The 27,664-nt window shown below is 41.4% G+C and overlaps 2 long non-coding RNA genes across 4 annotated transcripts; one reads left to right on the top strand and one right to left on the bottom strand.

Annotated features, from left to right (window-relative positions):
• The first annotated feature begins 729 nt into the window (after positions 1-729).
• Positions 730-14,999, top strand: LOC111264788 (uncharacterized). 3 transcript variants are annotated; one of them, XR_002683083.2, is made up of 6 exons: positions 730-869; positions 9,795-9,955; positions 11,512-11,600; positions 12,218-12,347; positions 13,022-13,414; positions 14,523-14,999. It is a non-coding gene; the product is annotated as an uncharacterized LOC111264788 (long non-coding RNA). The 3 variants fall into 3 exon arrangements; XR_002683082.2 differs by lacking the exon at positions 11,512-11,600; XR_002683084.2 differs by lacking the exon at positions 11,512-11,600 and having other exon boundaries at positions 13,026-13,414.
• Positions 15,000-17,225: 2,226 nt separating this feature from the next.
• LOC111264786 (uncharacterized) lies at positions 17,226-18,538 on the bottom strand. Its single transcript, XR_002683080.2, has 2 exons — positions 17,776-18,538; positions 17,226-17,459 (listed from the first exon to the last, which is right to left on the bottom strand). It is a non-coding gene; the product is annotated as an uncharacterized LOC111264786 (long non-coding RNA).
• Positions 18,539-27,664: the final 9,126 nt, after the last annotated feature.

Genomic DNA, 27,664 nt, shown 5'->3' on the forward strand with positions numbered 1-27,664 from the left:
TTCCGTTATCTCGTACGGATTGAATCGATGAGGTTTCTCGCCATTGTTTTTAGTTACCCTTTTTACACCTACGCAAGAAAGAATGATAGTATTAGTTAGCCTAGTTTATATTTTTATATGCTACCTTTTCGTAATATTGAACTGTTTTTATGGCGATTAGTTACGTTCATTGTTAACGTTCCATCTTCCCCAACGAGCCATCTTCTGTAATTTGTGAGAAAGCTTTCTTTAATACCTCCCGTCGGAATGGGCTTTTAACATTCATCGCGGCGTGACATCCATACGAAATGTGCCAAACTGGATAAGCTCCAATGAATAAATATCTAGTGTTGTAGAAAGCGCATTGCGACACAGTCACACGTACTTGACTGCTATGTGCGAGTCTATCTATATTCTGTTATGCGCGAAAACCTGTGGATACATACGGCTTAGAAAAATACCGCTCTGCGCACTCACATAGATTACATTGCACTTTGATATATTAGGTGTTTTCAGGTTTCATCGCCGCTTCGGCAAAACAATGTTCGTTGTTGGAAAGCGTGTTCTATGTATGCGTAGTACAATAGTTCCTTACTAAGGCAGGCACGCACGCTAATCCATTCGGGGATACTCAATGTATGGACAGACGATATTTACTAAACTTACGGATATAAAGACAGCTTCATGAACGAGATTCTATTATTCCAAATCGCCGTCGTTTTAAAGCCATATAGGCGTCACAAACCGCCTGTTCTCGTTATGATATCCACGACCGATTCAAAGGTTACCATCAGCAGTAGCAGCGCCAACGTGATGAGGGATCTCGGATCACCCGCATAGTGGATTATAGGAGCTGCTGCGTTTGAGTGATCAGGTTACGCGAATGACCGGTATGTTGGTCTCTCTAGTAGTGATTGGCAAGTTTTGTAATGTTATAACAGCTGACCCCGTTGTAAGACCCAGAGAATAGTGCTTAGCTGTATCGCCATTTGGGTTGATCGTGCCCAAGTGAAATTAGGCCACACATTTTCGATATGTCTCTAAGTGTTGTTAGAAATCCTCTGTCTCAGGATCGACCAGTGTTGATTCTATGGAACTTACCAGTAAGGAATCCGCATTGTCGCCGAAAGCTCCTGTGCCATCATGGTAAACGTTTGCGCTCTAACCCTTAAGCGATCTGTGAATTTTAGAGTCGAACGTGAGGCACAAAACCCGCATGATGACATTTGGTGACTTGACATAGCGACACGACATCCAGACTATATCGTTACTTTAGAACCGCGTCACTGGTGAAATCCCTTGTACCACGCCAAAGGAAAGCAGCTAAGGAAGAACACCATTCTCTAGCTGAATCAGGGTGACTATTTTTGAAGGTAGAAGTTCTAAGGCTTAACGTTGACGCAAATTGGATGGCCTGGAGAACATTCGTGCATTGTTTAGAGTTGATGGTTCGGATGCTCAGCAAACGGTTTGGTGAGACGCTTAGGGGTGTTAAGGAGGGACAATCAGCAGCGACGAATATGTCATGTAAGCCGAGGATATCAGCCCGATTTCGGCTGGTCGCTAAATTATCAAGACATACATGAGTTGCGCATCGCCAGTGTTTCAGTAATGATGGGGTATCGATAAACCACGATTCCAGCAAAAATCGCGGAGATTTTTATGAGCACACTCACGTCACGCACAACACTCAACGTTAACAACAGGTTTCTCCAAGCCAGCTAGCATCTCACCCCATAACTTCAAACAGGGCATCGATGCCGTCCATACTGTTCGTATCTTCTCGACCGAAATGGTCATTCGTTAGAAGCGTCTTTGCCAAGTCAGACTTCACGTCATTAATGGCGACGGCAGCAATGAGCACCAGGAGATGAACCCATTTGCGAAGACTGATCAGTTTTCACCAGATGAGTGCAAGTAGAACGACGTAACTAGAAGGAACTTGTGAACAGTCGAGATATCCGTGGATGGACGTATGTAACTCAAACAAGTGAATTTAGAGAGAACGCCAAAAGCATGCAGTCATGTGATCGTGTATGCCATTTACGCTATATCAGCATAAATAGACCTTATGAGCACCTAGCTAATATTATGCGTAGGCAGTATTTCTTCAGATACAGTGGTTGCTTGAAAGAAAATGGTTAGGTGCATGTTTAGACAATCGTTACGCGAGTAAGGCGTATGCTAGACTGATATTTGTGAGAAGTGTGACCGTCAAAGAAAGGAGATTTTATTATAAGAAACACGTCGACAGAGACAGTGACGCGCAGTAAAGATATTTGTAACTAATTTTCTACGGGCACGGGTTTACAGCACCTCTGAGCAGTTACGTGATGCCTTGTAGCTACAGTGTAGGCATCCATTTGAACCTTTGAGAGCGGCAACTCGCCCGATATACGACCGCTTATGGTCAGTCGCACGCGTGACAAAGCCCGAAACGATCGTCGTGTGCGTTCCGGTATTAGAGAAAATTTCCGAAGACATGTTACTAGCGCTGTCAAAGGATCTGCGCAAATATTACAGAAAGCTCACCTCATCGAGAGATGGCGCAAACAACCCACTGCGTTATCTGGTTCGTTGGGGGCCAAAGTAACACGTACTCTCCACTAACACGTTACAAAAAATGAATCTGGCGCTAATTATTCCGCTTAGTCAGCTCAAGGTATCCTCATTGTGGGCCGATTGCATTATAAGATACACATGGGTAAAGCTCATCGGCTGTGGCAAAAGACTATAAAAAGGAACGTCTACGACGTGGAGAGCTAGCAATCTAGCTTCGACCGAAAGCAAAAAGGTATCCGAGTCGCAGGCGCGAAGGATTTCGTGCCATAACTCGTACGTTGTTTGCCGTCGCTTAAAAGAAGATCGAAGACGCAGTCACGAAGAGCTGAAGCATTGATGCGCACTTGATGTCTGTTGCCGTCGGCGTCGACTGTCAGGGTACTCAGTAAGCCCATCGGTTGTTGTAGAAGACCAACAATCGGCGAGGTGTCCATCGGAAGTGCAAAACGAGCCATTGGGGCTGCGGGTCTTTACCGTTATCCTTCATGAGATCCGATCCATATATGCGGCCTAGATAGTGCGAACTGAAACCTTAATCTTAGGTTGGCGCTGGGCGCATGTTGGTTAGAAGTTAGGTTTAAGGCAGATTTTGGTTATATTAGCTACTTCGATATTTTTCCAAAATGTTGGGGTATCTATTTTAATTTCGTCATGAAAACGTTTGAAACGCTAACAGTTAAATATAAGCGAATTATATATATAATTTTTTTTTTTAGTTTAGCATTAGTCGTAGTTGTTATTTTAACATGGGTACTATTATAAGGGTAGGCATACACTAAACAGATATAGGAATACTAAGAATCTGGCAAAAGTCAAAAATAAAAAACGCGCAACTGAGTGAGGATGTACTATCGAATAAGGCAAAAAGGGCCCAAGTGGGATCAAAGCTGAACGATACGAGAAATGACTGGCTTGGGCGTTGTAGGGTGCCCACCTCTCCAGAAAGGAAGTATGTTGCAAGCGACGCGTTACAGGTAGAGCGACCGTGATCGACACACGGATCAACATCCCCAGCTATGCCAGCGTGATGAGTCATTTCAGTTTTGCCTTCATGGGCCTGCCATGGTTATTGTGATTTCCCGTACGCAGCGCACGCCGCATAGCTGCAAAATCTCTCAAATGGAAACTAGCGGGTCAAAGAGTTTCGCATAGGCACTCAAAGCCTAATTAGCCGTAAGAATTTGGAAATAACACTTCATAGTTTCGCCAAGCAGATCATCCGTGCCCAAATGAAACAGGGACATAAATTGTCTGTTATTTTCGGCACTCAGGCTCATCTAATACGGCAGCTATAATCGACGTTGTTTACTTCATAGTGTCATAAAAATCACGAATGAAAAAAAAATCTGCGATATTGTTCAACATCGGCAAGCCATTATGTACAAGCGTTTACTAGCCGTATTTCTTAAGCAATCTCTGACAAAGGTGATCGCCTAAGATTTATTAGAAATAGGTTTGTCAACAGGTTAACATCATTCTGCTCGACATTACAATGTGTAGCATTTCATCTGCGCGATACCTAGGGGAGGTTTGCATCCAGACCGGTTAGGTTGATTCTGTTGGAAGCACATTCGGCGGTAGGTTTATCGGGATAGTAAAAACGAGGTGGGGTCTCTATCTGCCCTAACGGCTCTTCAAAGGATAGTAATGCAATAGCCTCTTGGATGCTCGTTTACAAAGAATGGGGCCTGATTGATATTCATGGCTGCGTCCTGTAGCAAGGTTTTTGCTACTGCTGCTGCCATGCCTTATTTTCTTTTGAGAACACGCTAGGGGGCCACGCGTACGTGGGGGTCGAAAGAAGATACCCAAAAGGGCTTTAACTCGCCCCATATAATGCGCTTCTATGGCCTAGATCGCCAGCACTGCCACGAAACAAACAGCCGTCTTGGGAGTACGGCAAATCCTTAAAGGTGTAAGATTTGATAGCATAGTGTAAGCGCGGTATCTAATAAACAAGTGTAATAAGCCAGCTTGTGCTATATTCACTAATGACCTAATAGGCACGTTGATTTAAAAATGTCAACTGTATTGTTTTTTTAAAGGTAAAACAAAACGACCACGTAACATTATGTAACGACATTATACTAACTATTTATTATTAAATTATACTAAAAAGGTAACCTAATTGTAAGAGAAAGTTCATATAACTGCTATAATGCCAGCTCGTGTGTTATAATCGTTCTTCAGCACACCTCACGCTACATAGGCAATACAAGATCGTACTTCTCTGATTACCGAGATGTTATTACAGCCTCAGAACTGTCAATGAATCGAAGGGTAATTTTTTAGTTAGGATTAATCATTGACGAGACGATCACCAAAGCATGACGAGTCAATTTCCATCATGTCAGAATAAAAACAAATAAGGAAAAAACGTTTTTCATCCGAATAAAGATAAAATCTCCATCATAGGTCATGTAAGTTACCAGTCAGCAGTGCATATGCTTTTAAAATGTCGGCACCGTTGTTATGCCCGTACGTCGAACACTCTACGTTTCGAATTTTCAGTCCGGTACCGCTTTTAAGCATTCCATTAAAGCACTGAATCCTATCCGAACTCGGATATATTCGTACTAACGCGATAATGTTCTACGGAAGGTGTTGTTCAAGGAAGTGTTAGCTTGTGCACCCCAACGTATAAGGAATGCGGATCTCGAATTGGTTCATTGCGCATAAAAAAATAGCTTTTAATCCATTCAAGTCTAAGACAATTTTCATTTGTATCCAGAGCAAAACATATCGAACTTCGGGAAAAGTGAAGAAACATAGAAAACACTCACAGTTTCTGTGCCCGATAGATTACTAGAGTAAGCCAAAATGGCGCTGCAGACTATTTTTTGAATTGAAACCGGGCAGCAGTTGGATGACGCGCCAAAAGTTGAAAGAAATCTATTTCCTCGTTTGTAGTTCCATGTAACTATCTGTGAAATTACGAATTATTTTCCGTTATTGCTTGTCAATTCTGCAATACTGTTGTATTTATTTGATGGTTTGCCGTAGAACGAACAGGGACCAAAAACCATTCGTCATATACCCTGCCAGCGCTAGTTCCATGAGCAATCGGTAAACAATTTGTTAGCGTTAACAAAGTGAGAACGGCTGCTACGTCAGTTATGCTCCAAACCTTTTTAACTAGCAGCGGTGCCCTAACGTGTTTCTGTGGTTATCCTTCTGTTTAGCTAGTGGCTAGATATTAGAATATACTCCACTGATAAATCAGGTACCTAGTTGGAAAAACTAACAATATGTCTTTTACCCATAGAAGTCCTAGCTAACTGGTAGCTATTTGAAATCATGGTCGTAGCCTAGGGACCTCCGCGGAGTTGTTCTTTAAATCCAGGATTGCACTTAATCTATCTATATGCCAGGCAAAGTATTTTTTTATACGTAAAGTTTTACGTACAGATGCGAACGACCGAATTAAAATCGACAATTAAATTCGTTAGTTGTGCACGCCTAGAAAGATTTGACCGGATTTTGAATATTGCAAAATGAAATTTGCGGCTGAAGTAAAATTATCTTTACTGAGCTGCTCACATCTTTTAGTTAAGTGCTTTTTTTCTGTGTATCTCTACCTCATACAGATAGAGATTTGTGTATAATGTTTTTCGTGCACTTTGTCTTACACTGGTATAACTGTACACGCTGAAGCGGTTTCTCGACTACATAATGTTATACGGCAAACTTTTCTTCACTGAAGTCCTTCTTTTGGTGGTAAGATCTATCAGGCTTTAAGACGTGCCATTCACTCATTAAGAGGACGGAATGGCGGAAGGACAATTTGTCTGTGAAGCACAAACGATCGGGAAAGGAAAAGCAGCCATTTTTGTTACATTAGTAGAAGTACAGTGCAAACTTTAGCCACGACGTGACTTTTTATTAAAAATGACCGACATTTTTTTAGCTGCGCGATGCTCGTTGTTTTTCTGCATACGTGTATATATTGTATTTTTTCGAAGTGTAGCTCCGAGGCGTCCGCGTGTTTTTCTTCAAGCTACTACATATTTCCATCTTCTAGCCCTTTTCTACAATACTTTCCATTATCTCGATGCGCTTCCGCTTCTAGAAGGGTCGTACGACGATCGCTGGCAGAAAAAATTTGCTTATTTTTTTTGCGAGGTAACAATACGACATAACGGAGACAGACGAGCATGGCCTGAACTTCTCTTTTTAGCACAGGGCAAAGACGAAATCATAATTTAGTCCGGAAAAAATAGAATATCTATATCTTTTAAGGTTCATTTGCTCAGCATATAAATTATCAGTATTTGCATTTTGTTTTTTTTTGGCTATACAGTCAAATAAATACATATCTTGGATTTTCATTGAATTCTTCTTCATTTTAGATGTCTAGAGTAGAGTATGATACTTTTAGCACCCGTAAAATGCACAAAACAATTACGTATAGATTATCTAGCTGTAATGTTGTGCTGATCGCATTGATACAATGTTACAGGTACCTCTAAAGGCTAGATTTTAGATGGCGTTCCCCAAAATGTCAGCGCCAAACAGAGCGTCACATTAGAGAGCATTATTTTGACATCACCGTTATTATAGATCGTAAGCACCTGGAAAATCACAGGAATTAAATGTAAAATAATTTCATTTACTGCATTCGTTAATTTCAAGAATCGTACATCTCAAAAAAGCAGTACTAAGCTATATGTTTAAAACTTGCGAACGATGCCTATCAAAAAATATGCATCGTCTCAGCTGGAATGGATGCAGGCTGATTGTCCGTGGTAAGAGAAACTATCGGTGAAAGAGCGATTTTGCCGCCCGTATTTAAGGCGTCTCGTCATTAGGCTGAGCCAGACCGTTTATCGACATAGAATGATCGCCATTAAGCGTTAGCCACCAGGACTGTCGTCGTCGATGTTATACCCATCTTTTATCACATCGTACAATATATCCTTGACCTAAAATCTTTTTCATTGAGACGGCCGAGCATTTTCGGGCTGATATGAGGACCGCAATAGCTCCCGTATGTATACGCAAGTTGGACAACGCCGCAGTCGAGCAAACACGATTGCTTCAAATTTACTATCGAGGTATATGACTGGAGGCTAGAAGTGCAACCGCGATACCAACAGCAATAATCATCGAATGGCTCTCTGGATACCTTCGCTTCTTTGTGTTTGTAAGCAACAGGGGACGGGGCTAGCTGGGTATTGGATGCACTGGTCCACGGTCCACCATACGAGCAATGATACACTGCACGCCGCATGTAATCCGATAACAGATCATTGACACTTGCAATGCGATATGTATGATTGCATGTGGATGTATGTGATATGGTTGATGTGACAGCGACACTGCCCAACTAGTGCCCCACATAGCAATGACCATAGTGTGTAGCTGCTTCTGCTATTTCCATTTCTGCCACTATTTTCGGGGCTGTATTGTACGCAGAAGCAGCAGCAGCAGCACCAGCAATAACGAGGAAAGCGGGTGAGAGTTGCCGGCCCTTGAACGGTTTTGTCATAAATGGAGGTCTCGGTTTCTTATGCTCCTCGGTCGTATGCTGCATCGGCTACGTTAGTCGTCCAATTGTGCACTACAACCAGCTGTAACAACGACCTACGAGTGATCGAAATATGATCGTCAGCTAAGTGATATCCGATACAAACGATCAGGACATGCAGGACTAACGGCCTAGTCCGCGGACACTACTGTGAAGAGAATCGAGGCAGGAAAAGGAGAACAGGACAGAGAAGCCTACAGAGAAACCTTCCTGGAAGAGAAAGCAGCAGTAACGTCTGCAGCAAGCTCGGGCTTCATCACCTTTCGTCCATTCGAAATCTGCATTGCAGAACGATAAAAACGAAAAATAGGTGACAAATAGCGAGGAAAAGGCGCGCTACAACGGCAAAAGAAAAAGCGAAGGTAACATACAGCACAAATAGGTGCGGAGGTGAGCGAGTATCCCTTACGGGTGCGGGTAACTCGTCTGGGGATGACGACAACAACTCACGCGGAAACAATATACGGATGAAAAAAAAGAAAGCACTGTTGTACATATGTACGCGCCCGGAGAAAAGTCGCAATGCTGGCTTCCTGACACACCAGACGGACACAGTCCTGGAAAAGTACATTGACTCGAGCATATTTAAACACCGTGGTACTAATTCAGGAATATTTGTGTATACACACGGAACACATACTAAAAACGTGAGGCAGATGCGATTTGCAAATTGAATATAAAATGTATGGGCTTAAGTCCGGCTAGTTGAAATGGCCTCAATTTCATAATTCCTACTAACTACGTTTGAACAAAAACCTGAAAAGGTCAAATAAGCTCATGTTTACAATATTTTTCGAAAAATAACAATGAGTTCACAACAGTATGCTTAATAGCTACATGTTTTACTAGCTCAAGATTCTAACGTTGCATATATGAAAAGTTATCTACCAAAAATATTCATATTTATAAACGTAAATAGACAATTTGAGTGGAAATTATGCCGTTCTTTCAAATTATTGTATTACAGTTTGTACGGCTAGTTACACCACAACCAGCTGTGGGTCTTATGTATTAGGGAAGCTCGGGATAATTAGAGACGGAAATTTATTCCGACCGAACATTTAACATAAAATGCTCCACTAATTACCTCCACTTAATTTTCTGCGAAAAAGGTCTGTTAAGGTATTCTCAAAGGCACTGCAATAGATATTTCAAATCATTGCAACGAAATGTTTTTTCTACAGCGGCTTATGTGATTGAAATTGTAAATAAGTGAGAAAAACAGTTTATACGCCGCAGTAAACCCAAATCGGTCGTGCCGATTTCTATCTGCGTAAGAATATCGTCGCGTTATTTACATTTTTTTTTTTGTGTATGCTTGGCCTAATCACAGCACGGGGAAGGCAAACGCTTGATACGGTCCTTTGTTTAGCGTAGCAGCCCAGACTGTCGTACGTGTTGAAGACTAACCTGGTAGAAATTCCTCAAGGAGCAACAGCCTCACAGAGACAAGACATGACAGGGTCCCCCGAAATACTTTGGAGGCGGCCGTTGATGCGCAGTAGTACGTGATCCCAATGTAGAATAACCGCACCGCTTCAACTGGTGGCATTACTCTGCTGACAAGGGGCATCTCCAAACAGCCAGTTGAAGACTCTCCAACATGCTATTCCATATGTACATCGCCAGAACTGAAGATATACACCGCTATTTTTGCCTTTTCTTCTTTAGACTTAAAATAACACTTTCCATATGATCAACTACGATAGTCATCCACTGTTTTCAGGTCCGCAGCTATAGTAAGTTCAACGAAATCGCTGCGAAGCGATGCAGTTCGATAACGTGAAGGCCATCAGAAATAAAATGCGTTACTGTACTTTGGATACGCCATGCGTCTTATTGATATCGCATACGAAGACATCAAAGGCTGCCCGAAAAGATTAAGAGGTAGGACCTGATACGTAACTTGGCGAAACTTTGTACACAAACGTTTGCTCACTACTAAGAGTGCTATTTTCGTATTTCAAAGTTAAGTAAAGCCTTACACTACAGCCAATGTGCACAGACTGAAGAAAAAATATTGGACCGTATGTCATGACAGTCTATTATTCTGCGGTTGGATATGGAGTTTTACTTCAAAAGTAAAGCATTTACATGTTCTTTCAGCCACTGAGACAGTTTGAACTAGACGTGGTATCTGGATGTAATTATATGCCTCAAATAGCCATATCCGCACGGACGAACGACCTTAAAATAGACGACGAATAGGACATAGAATCTTAACCAGTGAATGATCAAAGAGCAGGTTTACGAATTAATCAATAGCTTTCAACATTCCTACCAAGGTAATGGTTGGTTTATCCGATTCTCGTGCTCGCATTAATCTGCTCCATATTTATATTCGACGTGCTATAATTACGTCTTTTCAATAGAAATCCCCACGCCAGTTTCGTAGGCGGTGCAAACCGTTATACTACCGACAGCAAGACACTGTTCTATACGTATCATAGACTAGCGCCATTAGTCCGTTCGTCGCACTTGATCTAGCAACATTATAAACCGGCAATGACCTTTCCATTCACTAGCCCCACCATCGTCAGAATTTGTTTCCATTTTCTTTACGGCGCTTATACAACCACTGCCACAAGAAATCTACACAGCAACGTCCGCTTTTGTGAGAGAATATAGACAGACCACTGCTACAATCCGGAAGGTCGGATGGATCGTACGGGGATCTTCAAGTTCGATTATGTACATCTGCCTCCATCTGTGAAAGCTTCTGTGTATATGGGTAGGTGTATGCTTTAGGGATCTGCTTCTGCATTTCGAGCACAGCTTGTATGTCGACGTGGTTGAGCGCGGTTACGAAACTGCATGAGTAAACTAGGTCTCCTGTCTATAAACGAAACTGTTGACACAAGCCTGCTTATTCGAAGTGACCGGACGAACCTCACATTATAAGTTCATTATTGAACCACGTTTTTCCTATATTGCGCCCTCGTTGAGCTATTCCCTACCTCAGCTGGTTCTAACCCGCCGGCCACACAGCAAGCAGACGGTTTGTCACCGACCGTCAACTTTATTCATCCAGGACAATTCGGATGAACGATACCAGCGCAGGGAGCTTGCCCACCCCAACTTTTGCACAAGTGCAACCACTGCTATTTCTGTTCCTTCTGCCACGGCCTCTACAGCAATATAGTACTAGAATGACTACGGCCATATCGTTCTGTTACTATAAGTCGGCAAGAAGATCCGACCCAATCGATTATAATCCTTTTGACTACCTACTGCCAACTGTAGCTTCTATATAAGCAATACTAGTAATCACCCCTCTCTGTAAATTCATATGTATAATAAATACGTCGTCAGTCAACGCCTATGCCGCCATCTTGTAAAAATGTGATGGAACTTACTACAGGCTCGCATTGGGACCGTGGTAGATGGCGAGCCGAGGTTGCAGATATTTGCCCGTTATTTGTTTGAGTCCATTGTATTTTCAGATGGCTGGCGGACGTGAATATTGAACAGCGATGTTAGCTGAATGTGAACTAGCGAGATAAACACCGACTCCCCGACGACCTTACGAACGGTACATTGAATTGGACTGCGTGGACCAAAGCCAGTTGTATATATACCGACGGCTCAAAAGCTGGCATTTTAACTGTGCTATGCGACATTTCGTTGTTAACCCAAGCATTTAGGAACGAAAATTGAATTTCTACGAGTTAAGTTCCAGCGCTGAAGGCTACCTTGACACCTGCTTACTTATTAATTTTTGTTGACACTTCATAAACTTACAAAAATTGTTCCGATATTAAGTAAAGCGTTTCTTTAGACGGCCCGCTCCCAACGAAACGAAGCCCGTTGGCTTATCGTCGTAGATAGACAACGACTAGGTGTAAATGTTTAATGCGTAAAGAATCTTTTCCCCTAACGATGCATAGTTAAGTTACGAAAAATCCTCAACTCAGTGAATATCTCGGCAAAACGAGATGATACTATCTATATTGCAGTTTAGGCATTCGGTCAACCATTTGTACAGTATGAATATGTAGAACCGATTTCTATGATGAAATGATGCAACTACGATCAGTTCTTAATATTGGGAGTGGTAATAGTAGTTACCGGAACTAAACAGCATTGGCTAGACCGAGACGAGTCCTGCTACGCCTTCCCTTTGAGAATCTCCGGCAATTACTGTTACAGGTAAACTTCGAGACTCATTCGAATACTTATTTTGCATGCGCGGGCTGTTCTCGCCCACAAAACTGGACTGCTCATGTTATAGACTCACGGAGACTGCACAGCATGTCATCGTCTCTTCCCAATGCTGAAGGTAACAGCTGTCAGTTAGTATTGAACGTAATCTATGTGAGGCGACCATATGAAGCTACAGCGTAAATTCTGAGCTTTCTCGAATACTCCTACCTTCATTCTCGAATTTTTGCTAATACGTCAAGTATTCCTCTACGTCAAGTATACCTTTCAAGTTATGATTGATATACAATGCGCGCTGCTTATTTTGATAAAACGTTTCTTCGGCTAACCAGCGCATGTAAGTTGAGTTGTTAAAAAATCATTGGACTGTCGATAGAAGTTATGCTCATGTGATCTTTACCATTGGTATAATTCTCTATACTTTTTGAGTGATTCGCGTCTGCCTTAACTATGGAATCTACACTGGATTACATGCCATTTTAATTATAGGAACTATATTACTACTGTGAGAATATAGGAGGCATAGAGACACTAAATAGATTAGCAAAATTGTGCACCACAACCTATGAGAAAGAAGCTAGTAGAAATACACAATATTAAAAATTGACAATTTTTATTACCATTTGGATTCTATTCTATTATTCTATTGATTTACATGAAAGCACCTTTAAACTACGATGTTTCTCTTTCCGTTTCCTTCACGTACGATATTTTAAAGAGGCATTTTATAGCCAGCTTGTATCAGTGTCTATAATGGGCGCACCGTTTTCGATGTGTCCGATTTTGCGAAAGGTAGCGACTGAAGCTGGACGTGGGGTCCACTGTCTTATGACCAAAGATGACCGCCAGAAACTGTACGAAGAAAACCAAAAAGCTCTCGGAGATCCTGTTGATGGCGGCACTCCTACTGTGTGCTTCTTCCACCTCTTCCCACGTCCCTGAGTTTCCCTAAAACGAACTTACCTAGAAGCCAAAAGCCAGCAAATTCTCTTATGCGGTCACCACCAGCGGCTCCCGAATACCGCACTATCAACCACTGGAGTCGCAGTTGGGTGTCAGAGGCTCTGAGCTTCTTTTTCGGCGTCGGACTAGACGTGACTAACATTGTTATGGATCGATTTTTGTTATCTGTCTTCAGTGCTGGCACAGCATTATGGCAAGGAAGACTTAGAAAAAAATAAAAAGGTACCTGTATAACTAGTCAAAAAAGTAAGATATTTGTATCAGTATGCCATAATACGACGTTACCGTGTGTCAGTTGTGTGCTTGCCTTTTCAGTTTTATCCTCCTTGGTTACCATCTATGCCCGAGAAATATTGTTTTTTTGGATTAAACTTGCTGCTCGCATCCAGGATAACGCTCTAGATATAATGAGGAGGCTAAATACTATTGCAGAGCCTAGGTGCTGCCTTTAAACCCAAGGGAATTCTTATAACAAACACATTGAAATGAACCATTGAATGACGTCCTCTACATTACTCTATAATACATTGCTCGTTGATTAAGCATCATTAAAGGATCATTATAGAATGCCGAAGTGTACTAAAGCAGCGTAAATAGCAGGGGACCGTTGCATTGTTTTCGTGCGTCGTTTAGTAACGGTCTTCAGCACGCTTAACACACAACGGGATGATTCGTAACCCTTTCCAGCCCCCTCTTTTTTCCTGTTATCGCAGTATACGATATATGTAGCGAAGAAGTAATATGGATGTAAGAGGAGGTTTTTCGTTCCTTCTTTTCACTAGGCGCTTCCGGGCACAGTTATAGCTCTCTACCGATTGCTTCTCTCTCTAACTACTTCGTTGCATTTTCTTCGAAGTGACGACATTGAGCAACGAATTGCGCTAGCTGACCTGTCTTTGCGAGCAGTTCAACGGATCAGCCGCACCACACGATGGCCAGCATCATGACCATCTGTGTATTTACGGAGCTTTCGCTATCGAACCCAAGAGGGCCGATCCTTTCCGTGTCATCTACATCAATTTTTTTGCAACGTCTGCCACCTTAAAATAGCGTTGCATAATATTGCGCCACTCAGCGTTATACCTCTTTCTTAAGTGACCGTTCTCTTTTGGGGTACAGTCGCTTTGACTGTAATCTAATGGCAGTACCATTCGAGGGATAAATTCTCTATAGGTGGCAATAGTGCCAGAACCGGGGGGAGACAAGGCTATAGAACGACATTTATTTGACCAATTTGAGGAAACACCCGCTAGCGGAGAAGATGTATGCTGTTCAAATTCAGGAAATCGCACGCTCTTTCATATGTCTACATATCTGTCGTTTGTAATAGGTGCTGTGGCCTGCGGTGGTGATGGATGAGACTGCTGCGAGGATAGTATCAAATGCCGGTTTTACAAAATTTACTGTTCTAATTTAGACAGCCGCATGAAATATTTTTACGGAAATCCGGATGCAAGAAAAGTGCAAGGACACGTAAAGACACGTAGGAAGGTTGCTTGTCTTCGAGGCTGTTTGTTCTTGAAAATGTGGAAACCGATTGTTATCTAAAGATTCAGAAAGGTAAAGATTTATTATAAAGGGTTAAAAGAATTCGAAAAGATACTTGCAGGAGAGGAAGAGCAAGTTTACGGTGAAAGCAGAGGAAGAAAAAACAGAAATTTCGTATTTTTCTAACAGCGGTCCGCTTGAATTATATTGTAACGTATACTTTAGAGTAATACTTATTCAATACGATGATAATTAAAAGCTAGAATTCCGCTTCTTTAGTCTATGGTATACTAAGACTGGGTAATATAAACCTACAGATCATCGCGATTTTTCTAGTCTTTGTCATAGTAACCAAGCTCCGTCAAAGAAATGTTCGTGAAAGACTGAAGTGTCTCTGGAAAATCCTCACGGCGTTTTGAGCAGTTTCCAGTGCAGGGCCGCCGCACACTTCTGTCCTATCAGGAAACACACAAATTTGGCCTTTCGAAACATAGCCTGTAAGACATATTCCGCCCATAGGTCCCCACCCAGCAAACTCAAGCGCCCTTCAACGTTTCAGCCACACTCAGTTTTAGCACTCAACTTTAGATAAAACGTATTAATTTTTGCCATACAAGAATGAACCCTAAAAACCTTCGCAAATTATGAAGCTATAATTCCTAACCAAAACAAAACCTTAATCGTATTACTACCATGATGTACCCAATTCCCAGTTCCTGCACTCCTTGTAGCATTCCCGAGTGTTCGCTTAATTAAGACACAAGGCGGCCTCCTAGTCTCAATGACCCTAAAGGAGCAATTTTTTAGCAAGTTTTGAGAGGTGACCATCAAGTATTAAAGCATAACACGTGCCTGTAAGAGGTGTGGTCGTCGTACGATCTATTTATTTCCTGAAGAGACCTGTTAGCTTAAGGGCAGAGCGTCAGCCATTCCAGTCGTAAGAAGTCTTTTTGAGTTCAAGTGTTCGGCTACAATCAGCAGAGCTGATGATATTTCTCACGTTTCCTCAACAGCGTATCCGCCAAGCGGCCCGACGATTTCTCTCTCTAACTATAAGAAAGCTGAAAATTTCAGGTATATATTTTGTAGGCTTGCGATGTGTCGCATCGTAAACACATGTTCAAACAACCATTAAGCATAACTAATTGAGCCTAAAGTCTTTGAGGAGATGGGCGTCGTACCAGTCACCTAGGAGAACAGCCGCACAGGCAACGCTAGTATCTTTGCAAGAGTCATCTATCGCTATCACAATGTGATTTAGCTTCCACATCCAGTCCGTTTCGAAGTGGTCGCTTGTTGCTCAGAAAAGCTTTCTCAACGCCGGAAGCTCGTTTAGCCAAGTACAGACTTTTAACTCGTTATTTGGAGGAAATTTATATGATCAAGGTTTTTTAATGATAACGACCAATACACTCTATAAGCACTTAACGACAACAGACCCGACTAAGGTTCAGTTAGAAACTGGGCTATAGAAGACAACGGTACGCCGTTTACCAAAGATTAGGTAATGCTGAAAAAACAGCCGCCACCGTTTGGCACCACCTACCAGATTGGCGAAACATTCGCGACCTTGTGCGGGACTTACCATTAGTTAGTACCATTAGTACCGCGTCCTCGTCACAGGCAAAAAATGACATTCTGCTGGCTTAAAGCATGTCCACCCGGCACCTGAATATCTCATGAAAACAAGACCGAGATTAAGCAGAGGGCTTTTGACCTATTGAAGCAAACGCTTAGAAATAATGTATTCAAGCCAACTAAATCCTGATTTGTTTTACACATATTTTGGCTGTAGCACATTTTTACACTCTTACCTCACTAAGTAATATACACTGTAAGGTAAATTAAGCCACGGCAAAAGAACTATTTTCGTATATCATACTATGGTTTCTCCAACATTTCCGGGCATTACCTCGATTGCGATCCATTCGTTAGCAGTAGTACCTTCTGAACCCTACTCAATGTATGCCAACCCCTATAAGATTCTCACGAAATCATAATGCAGCGTAATTTATCAAACAAGGTTACCAAGCAACGCAGGTTGCCATTGGATAAGAACGCCTATTCGAATCTTTGGAGATACAGGGGATAAGCAGCTGAGTCTTCCGCTAGCTTAGTTGCAAGTTGTCTTTGGAGCAGCAAACTTATCGCCACTTCAGAAAAACATCCAGTCATTGCCAGCTCCACTGCAGTTACCGAAAAGCTTCTAAGGAGATCCGTGCCGGTAGCAAATAATTCGACTATTCCTAGACAGAAAGTTCCCAGATATCTAGATAGGAATGAGCTTACACAAATGGGCTGAAAGCTGCCATTAGCTTTGGGCACGATCAAAATTTTCGTCTGGTGCAAGCTTGCTGACGAAGGTACATAAATTATGAATCACTTATTCATTGGTGGCATCACAAAGTTTGGGACATCAGCGTACGGTTCACAAGACTGTTGGTACCTGTAACTGTGTTTTTCATAATCTATCACAGCTGTCGCTATCTAAACCAATAACACTAGCGAAAGGATCAAGGCCTCAAAACACAAAAACACTAAGTACTCTAATGGAACTAACGGTGACCCTTTCTTTATTTAGTATGACAGGCAGCACAGACGGTATTTTTTCTGATCCACCTGCCGAACTCTTCGCTATAGCGATGGTACGAAGTGGAAAAGCTGACCTGGTTCTGACGTTATGATCGGTTTTTGAAAGAATAGTCTAGGCAATTTAGTTGCTAGCCAGACGGAGGCGATAACGGAGCTCTGCGAGAGTGTTTATATGCATGACAAGAACCTAAAAAATACAACACCAAAGCTTTATGTTAGAGCAGAGATTCGACTCCAAATATGTTTCTGGAGCTACGTATATAAAAAAAGAAAAACAAAAAAGGTATCCAGTTCTCTGATATTAAATGTTTTTTTGTGTTGTTGGCATAGTAATCCTGTCAATCGATCAGCTCCACTTGGGTTACTCATCTTCTACCAAAACCGGAAATTTACAGTTCCTTTAGCTTTCAACATTCTTAAACACATCTGCAATAGTAGCTCGGTCTTCTTCAAACCTTGGGTTCCATCTAATATTGAATAAAATAAACCACTCGTGTACATACTGTGCATATTGTTTGTTGAACTCGGCCTTGATATCGGCTTCGGTTGGGACCGATTTCCACATTGTTGTTGCTAAAGATGTCGCCACCATTGCCGAAACCGCCGAAAAGCTTTCTGCCGAAATTCATATCTGATCATGGGCTCATCCAACAAGCGGCAGGCTAAGCACAGAACCGATCACTGCGGTGATGTGGACGCTGGCGCTCAAGGTGTTATCAGTACTTCTCCTACCTCTCAGCCTCCACTGCACTATACATACTCGGATTCGTCCTCTAGTTGATTTGGAACGAGACCAACTTCACGTCGAATCGTTTACGCGTCTGGAGACGGCTAATCGGAGAGCCGCCGTCGTCGTATCACTTAACGACCAAACCACAAACCACTGAAGGGGGACTAACGTCAATTGGCAGCTTCTCGTTACTTTCGCGTTGCGAGGCGACACTGATGTTTCAGCGGAGACTCGCAAACATCGCCACCCGCTAAGGCAACGTTGGCCGTTTCGAACATCAACATCCGAACGCGATAGGCCTGCAAAAGAAATTAGGCCCGTCTTCTCGACACCGAAGAACTGGCCGCACTAGAGCTAGAGCCGCTAACTAGAATAGGATTTGCAACCAATCGAAAAGCCGAATACTAAATATCGTTGGATCGCGTCGAACATTTTAGTCGTCTAAGCGACACACAAACGAAGTAGCACATTCGTTACCAAACAAGAAATCCTATGGCCGTTCAGACAAGATCGATCGATGCGACGACCATCAAATAACAGGGGTGGTCATCCACAGGGACGAGCAAGCGTTACTTTCAGTTTTTGAGAATGCAGTACACATAACTCATTTATGAATAACGTAAAATCAACATTTGTAGGAAAAATATATACACTGACCATGTGACGCATATATTGTGGGGGAAAGATACCTAGTCGGAAGGCGGAAACGATCTTTAAATTTTGTTAGCTGATCATTTTGAAAGCGTTTTTGGCAAATATTCCTTTGTGAATATCCGATTGTTCTTAGTTGCCCAATTCTTAAATAAACTAAATAATTAATAACATATAGTTTTACGAAGCTTCGCTTTTACTATCTAAATTGTTTGTCTTGCATAAAAATAATATAGCACACAATCGTTCAGGTGCATTTGTTCATATAGTGAGTAGTGTAATTATTTTTTTTATTTAAGCTTATAATTTAAGGACGCGGGAACAAGCTCAATAATGCTATTCCTCGTTTGCCGACCATTTCCCTACCAGCCAGGCTATTGTGGTCATCTATAACCTATCTAGTACGACAAAATAGCGCTGGTTTGAGATTGAGTGAAATGTGTCTCTATACATGCACATAGCCATGCCTTGGGTGTCCACAACTATGCTTATATTCATTTAGCCCACACACACACACGTACACATCCTCACAGTGGGCCTGGTCAAGGACAACGTGTTTGAGTCAAGAACATCGTATACTGAAATCCAAAGCTGTTTTCTTTGTACGAACTAAAACATCTTCGCATGGATAGCCTCGCAATGGGAAAAAAGAATTCTGTCATCATTTATCTATACCGTTCTTTTCGGTAAATAACGTGTATCAGTAAACGATGACACAAAATTAGGAATATGGCTGCACGGTAAGGGTCACTTCCTAATATATTACAAGTACGAAACGTTGCGAGTCTACTTCTTTTGTTACGTCATCATTTTTACTATGTATTATCTATCGAACATGCGGTATATACATAAAGGTTATTTCATAATTTCACTTATGCTGATTAGACGTAACTGCGTGTTGGGATTAAAAACCTGAATCGTTTATGACGTCACTATGCTTCAGCTGGGTAACCGTACCCAACACCTATTAATTGTAAATTTGGCGTCCAATGAACTTTGCCGTCGCGGGCATTGAAAATTATCCTAGTTTAAGCTGACCAACCAATCCATTCTTGACCCAGGCCCATATATCATAATTCTTACGTACTAGACATCTGTGTGATTTCCTATTCAATTGTTATAATCGTTGTACACTTATTGTTCCATTAAAAAAATGTTTCATTTCTAATTTTAATGCAGGCGCTACAAGTAATTAGAGTATAACAACTCGTAAAACCAAGGAAAACCCGTCCAACCTACCTCGGTAATGCATTGATCCATCGAATAACCGCATTTCTATAAGCGCATTAAAAGTCACATGTGAAAGAAAAAATCATAATCGGCAGAGATCAGTTTCAAACGTGTGCTGTCATGTTTGCCCACGTTCGTCGATTCCACAGATGGCGTTCGATTATGTCGTCTCTTAAACGCCTTTACTATCTAGTAGCAGATACGAGAAGAACAAAGAGCACTGTTCGACTTGGGAACGCGGTACGGGAGACGGCGATTCGGCGGATAATGGTGACGACATTGCTCTAAGAAGAATAAATAAACATAATGGGAGCAGGAAGCCGAATGGACAAGATCTAGACATGACATGGACACAATGTAAAATGAACAACAGAGAATGAGTGACTTCCGTTCGGCGTATTTCCGCTAGCAGCCGCAAGAGTAGAATTGAAGGGAAGAAGAAAAAGGGTCGTCAACTGGAAAATGGATATAGGGCTAACACAGAAAAAAGAGCCTGTCAGGATGGTCGTTGTTCCTGGAACTCCGGTGAAGAGTTGAACCGAACGATGGGAAGGTGTAGCGGTAAGGTCATTGTCGTGTAGTTTACGGTACACGAATACAGCAGGCGAGTTAACTAACTAGAAAGCAAGCAGGCGACAAAAAAGGCCGCTGGGCAGACGCTATGGCTGTTAGATGCCTAGAAGAAGAATAGCTCGGGAAAATTTACGTATAGAAGCGCCGCCAGCTGCACTATTCAGCTACACCTTTGCAGCCCCCACAGCAGACGGCAATTGGTTGCTGTGAAGCATCAGTTGGTCGGTCAGTACCCTGTTTAAGCGGGACAAGTCTTGCAGTCGGTTATCCATCCGGAAAAGAGCCATCACCATTTTTAGGATGACTGAACTGCGTAGCAATACAAAGATTATATTATGATAATTTAAGAAACGGCCAGCAGTCTTGTTTGTATGGTCATGTTTGCATTGCCTTGTGCATTTTTTTAAATGTACAGTGTAAAAATAGTGTCTTTTTTTTAACTCTTTTAAAAATTTTCGACCTATATAGAGGGTACTTATTACATTGAGTTTACTGTAGAATTGCGTCGACCAGGTCTTCAACGTTAAATGTTCTATTAGCTTCATGTATAAGATAGGTGAAAATAAAAAGTCATCTAACTTGCTATTAAAAAGCAAGCAAACACATAATAGTAAATAATGGAATAATAACTAAAATATCATAATGTTTTTTAAATAGTACAGTAATTGCATTTATTTTTCCCTCTCTGTCTCGTTCTCTCTCTCTCTCTCTCGCTTCCTGTTTTCCAATTCTATAAATCTCGCAAGCGCCAAAAAGGAGAACTAAGTGAAACTCTGTTTACTTTACAGTCTGATAGTACGTTTTAACCAAGCTTTATGCTCTTCCATGTACGTTAATTCGTCTTACACATGTACCCAATAAACATGCAAATAAATGATGTAGAAGAAATAACGTTTCGGAATTGGGGCATCTTCGAAAGGACACGATCAACTGGATCGTAGAGCAAAGTACTTCGATGTACTATGAACGAAAATTAATCTGCAATCTCCTTGAAGTTGAGCCGTCCCTTCGCGGTACTTCAATACATTCGATTGTGCGCAACTCTATTAGAGACGAAAACATTGGCACATTCACGAGATATATAACAACATGTAATATTTAGAGCCCCCGAGCAGAACATGATGAACTAAAGCTAGAAGGAAATAAAGAGAGCTTGGTGAATTTGTTCTTAAAGGAATGACAAGTTAAGAGGAACTTGACTAAGAATAGTCAGAGCTGGGCCAGGCGATGATGTAAAGAATATGCCCCTTGTATCCAAATGTCGCCCTCATCATTATACTGGTAATGTATGCAAATAGCGTGACGTAATTAAAGGTGCTTAAGTTAATGTTAATGAGCAATCCAATTTAGGTCGGTTAGGTATATTTTAAAGTTCGACTTTGTGTCGTCCATAATGCAGGCAATTCGCTGAGATATTTTGTATCACTATTGAAGTTAGGTAATTTCGGTCATGTGGTGTATTTTCACATTTATTCTGAAGGCCAACTGACTAAAAAGCTCCAGAAGCCCATTGGTACCTTTGACTTGAACAAAATACCCGTGAACGACGATATTATGGAACGCGTCATCATCGATGTCGTCTGCTATCCAAACGTTACAACATGGTAAATTTCGAAAGTACTTCACTGCACACCATGAAAGGCGGGTAAAAGAACGAGCTATTGCGTTTTTCAGAAACGTACAAGCTATAGTTCAAGAAGTTTCGTGTGTTTTTCAAGAACGATAGTTGTTGAAATTGCAGGAGATGGGTGTAAAACCATTCAACTCGTACCAGAAACTCAGAAGCCTGCTACGTAAGTAATTTAGTTTAATCGAGCTTCATGAATAGCCGCGTACGACTAACATTACTTTTAAGAAATTCGGATTAGCAAGTGTCACCTTCTATCGCCTTTAGTGCACCATCTATAACAAACTTAACACTGGTTAATCGAAAACTGTTCGTTTCCAGAATTTTCTCCAAGTTTCGAACGAATAAACTTCCTTCCAACGTGACTAATTGTAGTCTATAGATCACTCGACTTATCTCTGGCAATTCATAGAACGGTAACGGTATTATACAAAACTACTTATTTCTCTCCATTATGTCGGTCTGATGAAATTGTCGGATATTATAATACGGTAGTTTTGCTCGGCTTTGTGTTTCGCTCGAAGCTGTATCTATTTCAAACTCTCTACCTGAAACGTAACAAATCGTTAGATCGACTGAAAAAATGTTAGAAATCACTTGTTACTCTCTAGCTTTCTTTACCGCTTTTCCATTTTCTCTTAGCTTGTTCACTCATCCTGCATTTAATTGAAATCCTCATTTCAAGCGATACCTAGCTTCTTCAGTAAAATATAATAGACTCTAATGTAAATTGAAATAAGATATTAACATATTTGTAGAAGTTAGCATATTATTGTTTCTTTCAGAAGCTAACACTACCGAATCCACTGAAATAGAAGTACTGTAAATATAAGATAACCTGGGGTAAAGACTTAAGGCAGGCAAGTATATGTACTTAAAAGTCGAATGAGCAAATAGTAGCAGGGTCAGTCCCCTTAACCTATGTTGCCTGTCGTTACGCCTTACCACACCATCACTCCAGCGAATTTCAAAAGCGGCTGCTGAGTCTTAAAGCGGAATTTGAGCCTCCCTTCAATTACGTCTACACGCGGTCATGTGGAACGCAAGTGGCTAACGGCCACGGCCTGCTTACAGCTTACGGCTTATGACCTGCAAGCAATAGGAGCTATTTGCGCCTCTTGGCCCTGTAAACTCCTTAGACCTTCAGGAGCTTTCATATCTAAGCTCATTCAAAGGTAGGACTGAAAGGCATAGCATGGACATGTGACTTAGTTCCTAAGTCTTTACGTGGATAGTGTAGTCTATACAGCGAGCTTAGTAGCTACTCCTTTTATAGCAAGGCATAGAATTCTGAAAGCTGTGGCAAGTTTCTTTCGTCAGATGGCTGAGCCTTCGGTGACGCAAAAAAATCAGCCGTTTTTTAGACAAGACGCGCTGCTTTAGGTTGTTCCAGTTAATGGCGTAATAGGGTCATAAGGAAGCTTCCGATGGCAAGGTGCGTTAGGAAGTCCAGTTAGAATGAAGCAATTCTGGCCTGCACTTCTACAATGAATTCACGCTAGTCTAAAATTAAATGTATACGTGGTAAATAGATGTTGAATCAAATAAACGGAGAAATTTCTTCGCTGGAATAGTAGCTCAGCATTATTATACGACCAATGGCGTAATGAATACGCATCAGACTAGAATATAAATGAGCGTTCTTTATCAGTAAAGGATATGCATTAAGGTGCTATGTTATGCTCTAGGCGCAGCTTGTCTCACTGGTACCGTTGCTGTTCCAGCGAACTCTTCTGATATTCTTAATCCGAACAGCCGCATGTTTTATGTAGCCTACTAATGTGACAAAGGTCATTGTGATAATGTTATGGTAACAAGTTTACTCGCCAACCGGAGAGACATTTAAAGTAATCTGGCTTTAAACTTGGGCCTAAACACCCTTTCATTCTGAAAAATCCGCATTATGGAAGACGATAAATATTGTAACTCTTCTCCCTGCTCAATTGTTCCAATTGCATTTAGTCTTCTCCCCGACGGACCTCTGAAGCACTACAGTATGCTAGTATCTATGCTTATATTTAAGGTGAAGTAGCCGAGTACTAGCCGCGAGAATAGTCTTGGTTTAGACTTATGCTTCCGATAGAAGATTTAAATAAGTTAAACACAACGCAGCTTGTCTATTCCAAATGGAGCGTAAGAAAGTGGCCAGTGGTACTTCAACATTTCGACTTTTACGTTCGGCACCGACGCCAAGCATTCTAGCCGATGGCTGGATCACAACACGAACGGAAAGCCCTATACGTGGGGTTAAGCCTATAGCACGTAAACTCTGCTAAAGTCACCTTTTTTATGTTGGCAGAAGTTGGTTAGCTTGAATTCAAACCATTATAATATACCAGTGATTCCTCATAGGAGATCGATTCTTATGTAGCGCGTTGGTCATAGCTGGTCACTCTGTAGAAATAAAGAATCAATATAATAAGTGTAATGTATATATTATATAATAATAGTCAATATAATAATATAGAAATATATATAGCAAACATTGAGTTATTGGCCGAATTGCAGTTATGAAAATGTCCGAGTTTGAGTAAAGATAATAGTAAGAGAAACAGCTGGTTCGTACGACAGGGTTTTTATCGTGTGTATTAATCCAAATTATATAATAACAGTATCCGCAAATTTATGCATATATGTTTGAATATAAACGTTCTGAATGTACATTCGATTTACGTGTTCTCTTATTTACGCGGTCCTGCGGCTGTGAGAACGGCTGATAACTATAGTGAGCGAAGAAGAGATTTCTAACAAAGTCATAGTACCTCCGGGCATTTTAAAAGCACACAGGGCAAACAGCATTGTACATATTTTATCAACGAAGAACAAATAGTTCGACATGCATAAGCAACAGGAAAAACTCCACGACCCCTACGTAACACCGCTGTCGTTCTGAACGATTTGAACCCTACGGGATACTCTCTGCTAGCTACCTCCTCATATTGGAAGCGCATAGCATATCACTAGAAACGCTATAGAGACCAGAAGGGAACCTTTCATAAAAACAGCAGTCTTCTCGAAGTCACGATAATTGCATAGCATTTAGGCGTTTGCGCTGACAAATGAGCGGACTGTCCTATTATTCCTTAAAGGGTTAGCCGAGAGCATCTAGTAGCCTGAGGCAACAAAACCTAGGCCTATTCATTTGATAATTATTTCTCGTCTAAGGAACAGGATCAGACCCGGTGGTAGGTACTAACAACAAGACCTTCTGGAGGTCTTGAAAAATATTCTTCAATGCCCAGGGGCATCTTCCAGAGCAGCAGCGAACCTAATGGATCTGTGACCAATAACATAGGCGTGTCATCTACGTATGCCATCTTTTACAGTAGTTGTCAGACTCGATTTTTAACAGAACCGTATTTACAAAAATGACGAACATCCAGAGCCCACGCAGATATACCTAAAGGGCTCCGACACTGACTTTCTTCACGTAGCTCTTAATACGATTCAGCTAAACGGCCTGTCTTCTTCAGACTAAGTGCGAGTTTAACTCGATTGAGGTCAATCCCCAACTGAAAATTTTGTAAAACTATAGATGCGCGTAGGCAGCTAAAGGCTGCCATAAAGTATGCAAACGCCCCAAGGAAGACCACTTATTCTTCATCGTATCGGAAAATTCCGTATCAAAGGTATGCCAAAGCGCCTGTCCTCAACCGTGACCTTTGAAAAGACTGGCCAGAACTTGCAAACTGACTAAATGAGGGCACTGTAAGGGCTTCCGATGTCTTTGCTAGTCATCATCTTCTCGACTTGGATTTGGACGTCTAAGCGACAAGGGTTGTCGAGCAGCTTCTTCCAGCCCGATTTCACGTTTTTCAATCGAACAGAAAAAAAAAACTGTTAATTGTTTACACCAACCAATTAACTGAAATATTCTAAGGCATTTTTAGCAGTTTCAAAGTAAGCATTTCGAGTTTTGTTTCGGTTTCAGCTTGCAACTACTAACGTTTTCCACTACTAGTCCTACAATCCCGTCTTGAGATTGTATTCGAAAACCTTCTGAAATGTGAATATACTGACAAGATTTAGTCTAAATATCAGATTGAGGTTTACTACCTCGCAAATTAGTTAGAAACTCTGTAAAAGTGCGTTCTCATAGCTTCAAATAGCTTAAGAATCCTAAAGCTTTGCCTCAAATCGAAATAAACCATAACTTTCAATTTCCCCGTTGCCACAAAGATTCTTCAATAAATTTCCACAACTGAGAGGTATCACCTCTATTAAACAGTTGTATCAAACGATTCGAATGTGCGCCAGTAAAAATGATTCCTAGCAGAGCTACCGTACCTCTTTGAGGTTTCGGAAAGCATCTTAATATGCCGACTCGGATTGATGTGAATGAAATAGCTTATGGACGTAGCTTTTAAAACTCCAAAAGACACGAATAAAATTCGTGCCTCATTCGACCTACAAACTAAGGCCGTACCGTTTACTACCGAAACATCTATCCTGCCCATAATATCACTGAGAAGACACGTTTAGAATAAAGTATCAATATTCATTGCATTACAGGAATGGAGCCAGTTGATAAACAGGGTCTACTAACTATCAAACATTATTGGAAACGACGAACGGTTTTTCCAAGCACTACAGTAAATACCTTCAAATATGAGCGGTTAATGCCGTGTCTGCAAGAAACATAGCAAGCCATTTCATACTACTCAATCTAAACCAGGATCGAGCCCATTGTGTCTCTAATACCCTCCCAACTAATGCTAGTCACAAAATTCAAATCGGGAAATAGATGGTACTGGCCGTAAACCTATTCATCGTTCCTAGCGTTCAACGGTCTTTATAAATGTTTGCCTGTTCTATAGATCAATTTGAACAACGACTCATATCAAGCCTTAAAACTTGAAAACATCAAGTTCGATCTTTCAAGCAACGAACTGCCTTCCACGGCACAATGTGAGACAGGCGCAATAACGTTTTGGTACAGTTCACCATACGTTTCCTTCTAACAGTTTTTCTTTTTTAGATATGATGCTTGCTGATATCGACCGTGGATAAGTTGACCCAGTCGGTTTTACGAGACGCGTTTTTTTCTCTTTTTTTTTCTCAGTAATATGCTAAATTCAGCCTTGCATCATCATATTAGGCAGACAGCGGGTGGATGATACAAACCTATAATTTGTGCAACATTGCCATCGAAACGGTAACGGTTCTTCTCCTTTGTCCTAGCTTGCCCTATAATATGTGTGTGTTTAAATGTGTAATTTTCCACTTGGCTACAATGGGATGCTTACTAGCCAGCTTATGGATCCACAATGAAAGGTTCGGGTATACGACGGGTATAGCAGTCGTTGTATTGTAGCTACCTCAATGCGTATCATCGTGTAGCCTAGCAATTCCTAGGACTGTGGCTGGCCGCTCGAACTCTTAATTGCGTGTTATCTCATCTCATTTGCTATAGCGGCAGTGGCTAAAGGGATAATAATGTTATAGGATGGATGCTATGTTGTGTCCGTTACTCGTCTGCTGTGTTTTTCCGTGCTGCTGGTCAGTTAAGAAATGGGAGCCTCCCGGGAAATTCTGATGAACACGCGAATTGCATATCCTTGGAGCTCGCATACGGATGTAC

The sequence above is a fragment of the Varroa jacobsoni genome, unplaced genomic scaffold, assembly GCF_002532875.2.
Source record: "Varroa jacobsoni isolate VJ856 unplaced genomic scaffold, vjacob_1.0 scaffold_898, whole genome shotgun sequence".
Lineage (NCBI taxonomy): Eukaryota > Metazoa > Arthropoda > Arachnida > Mesostigmata > Varroidae > Varroa > Varroa jacobsoni.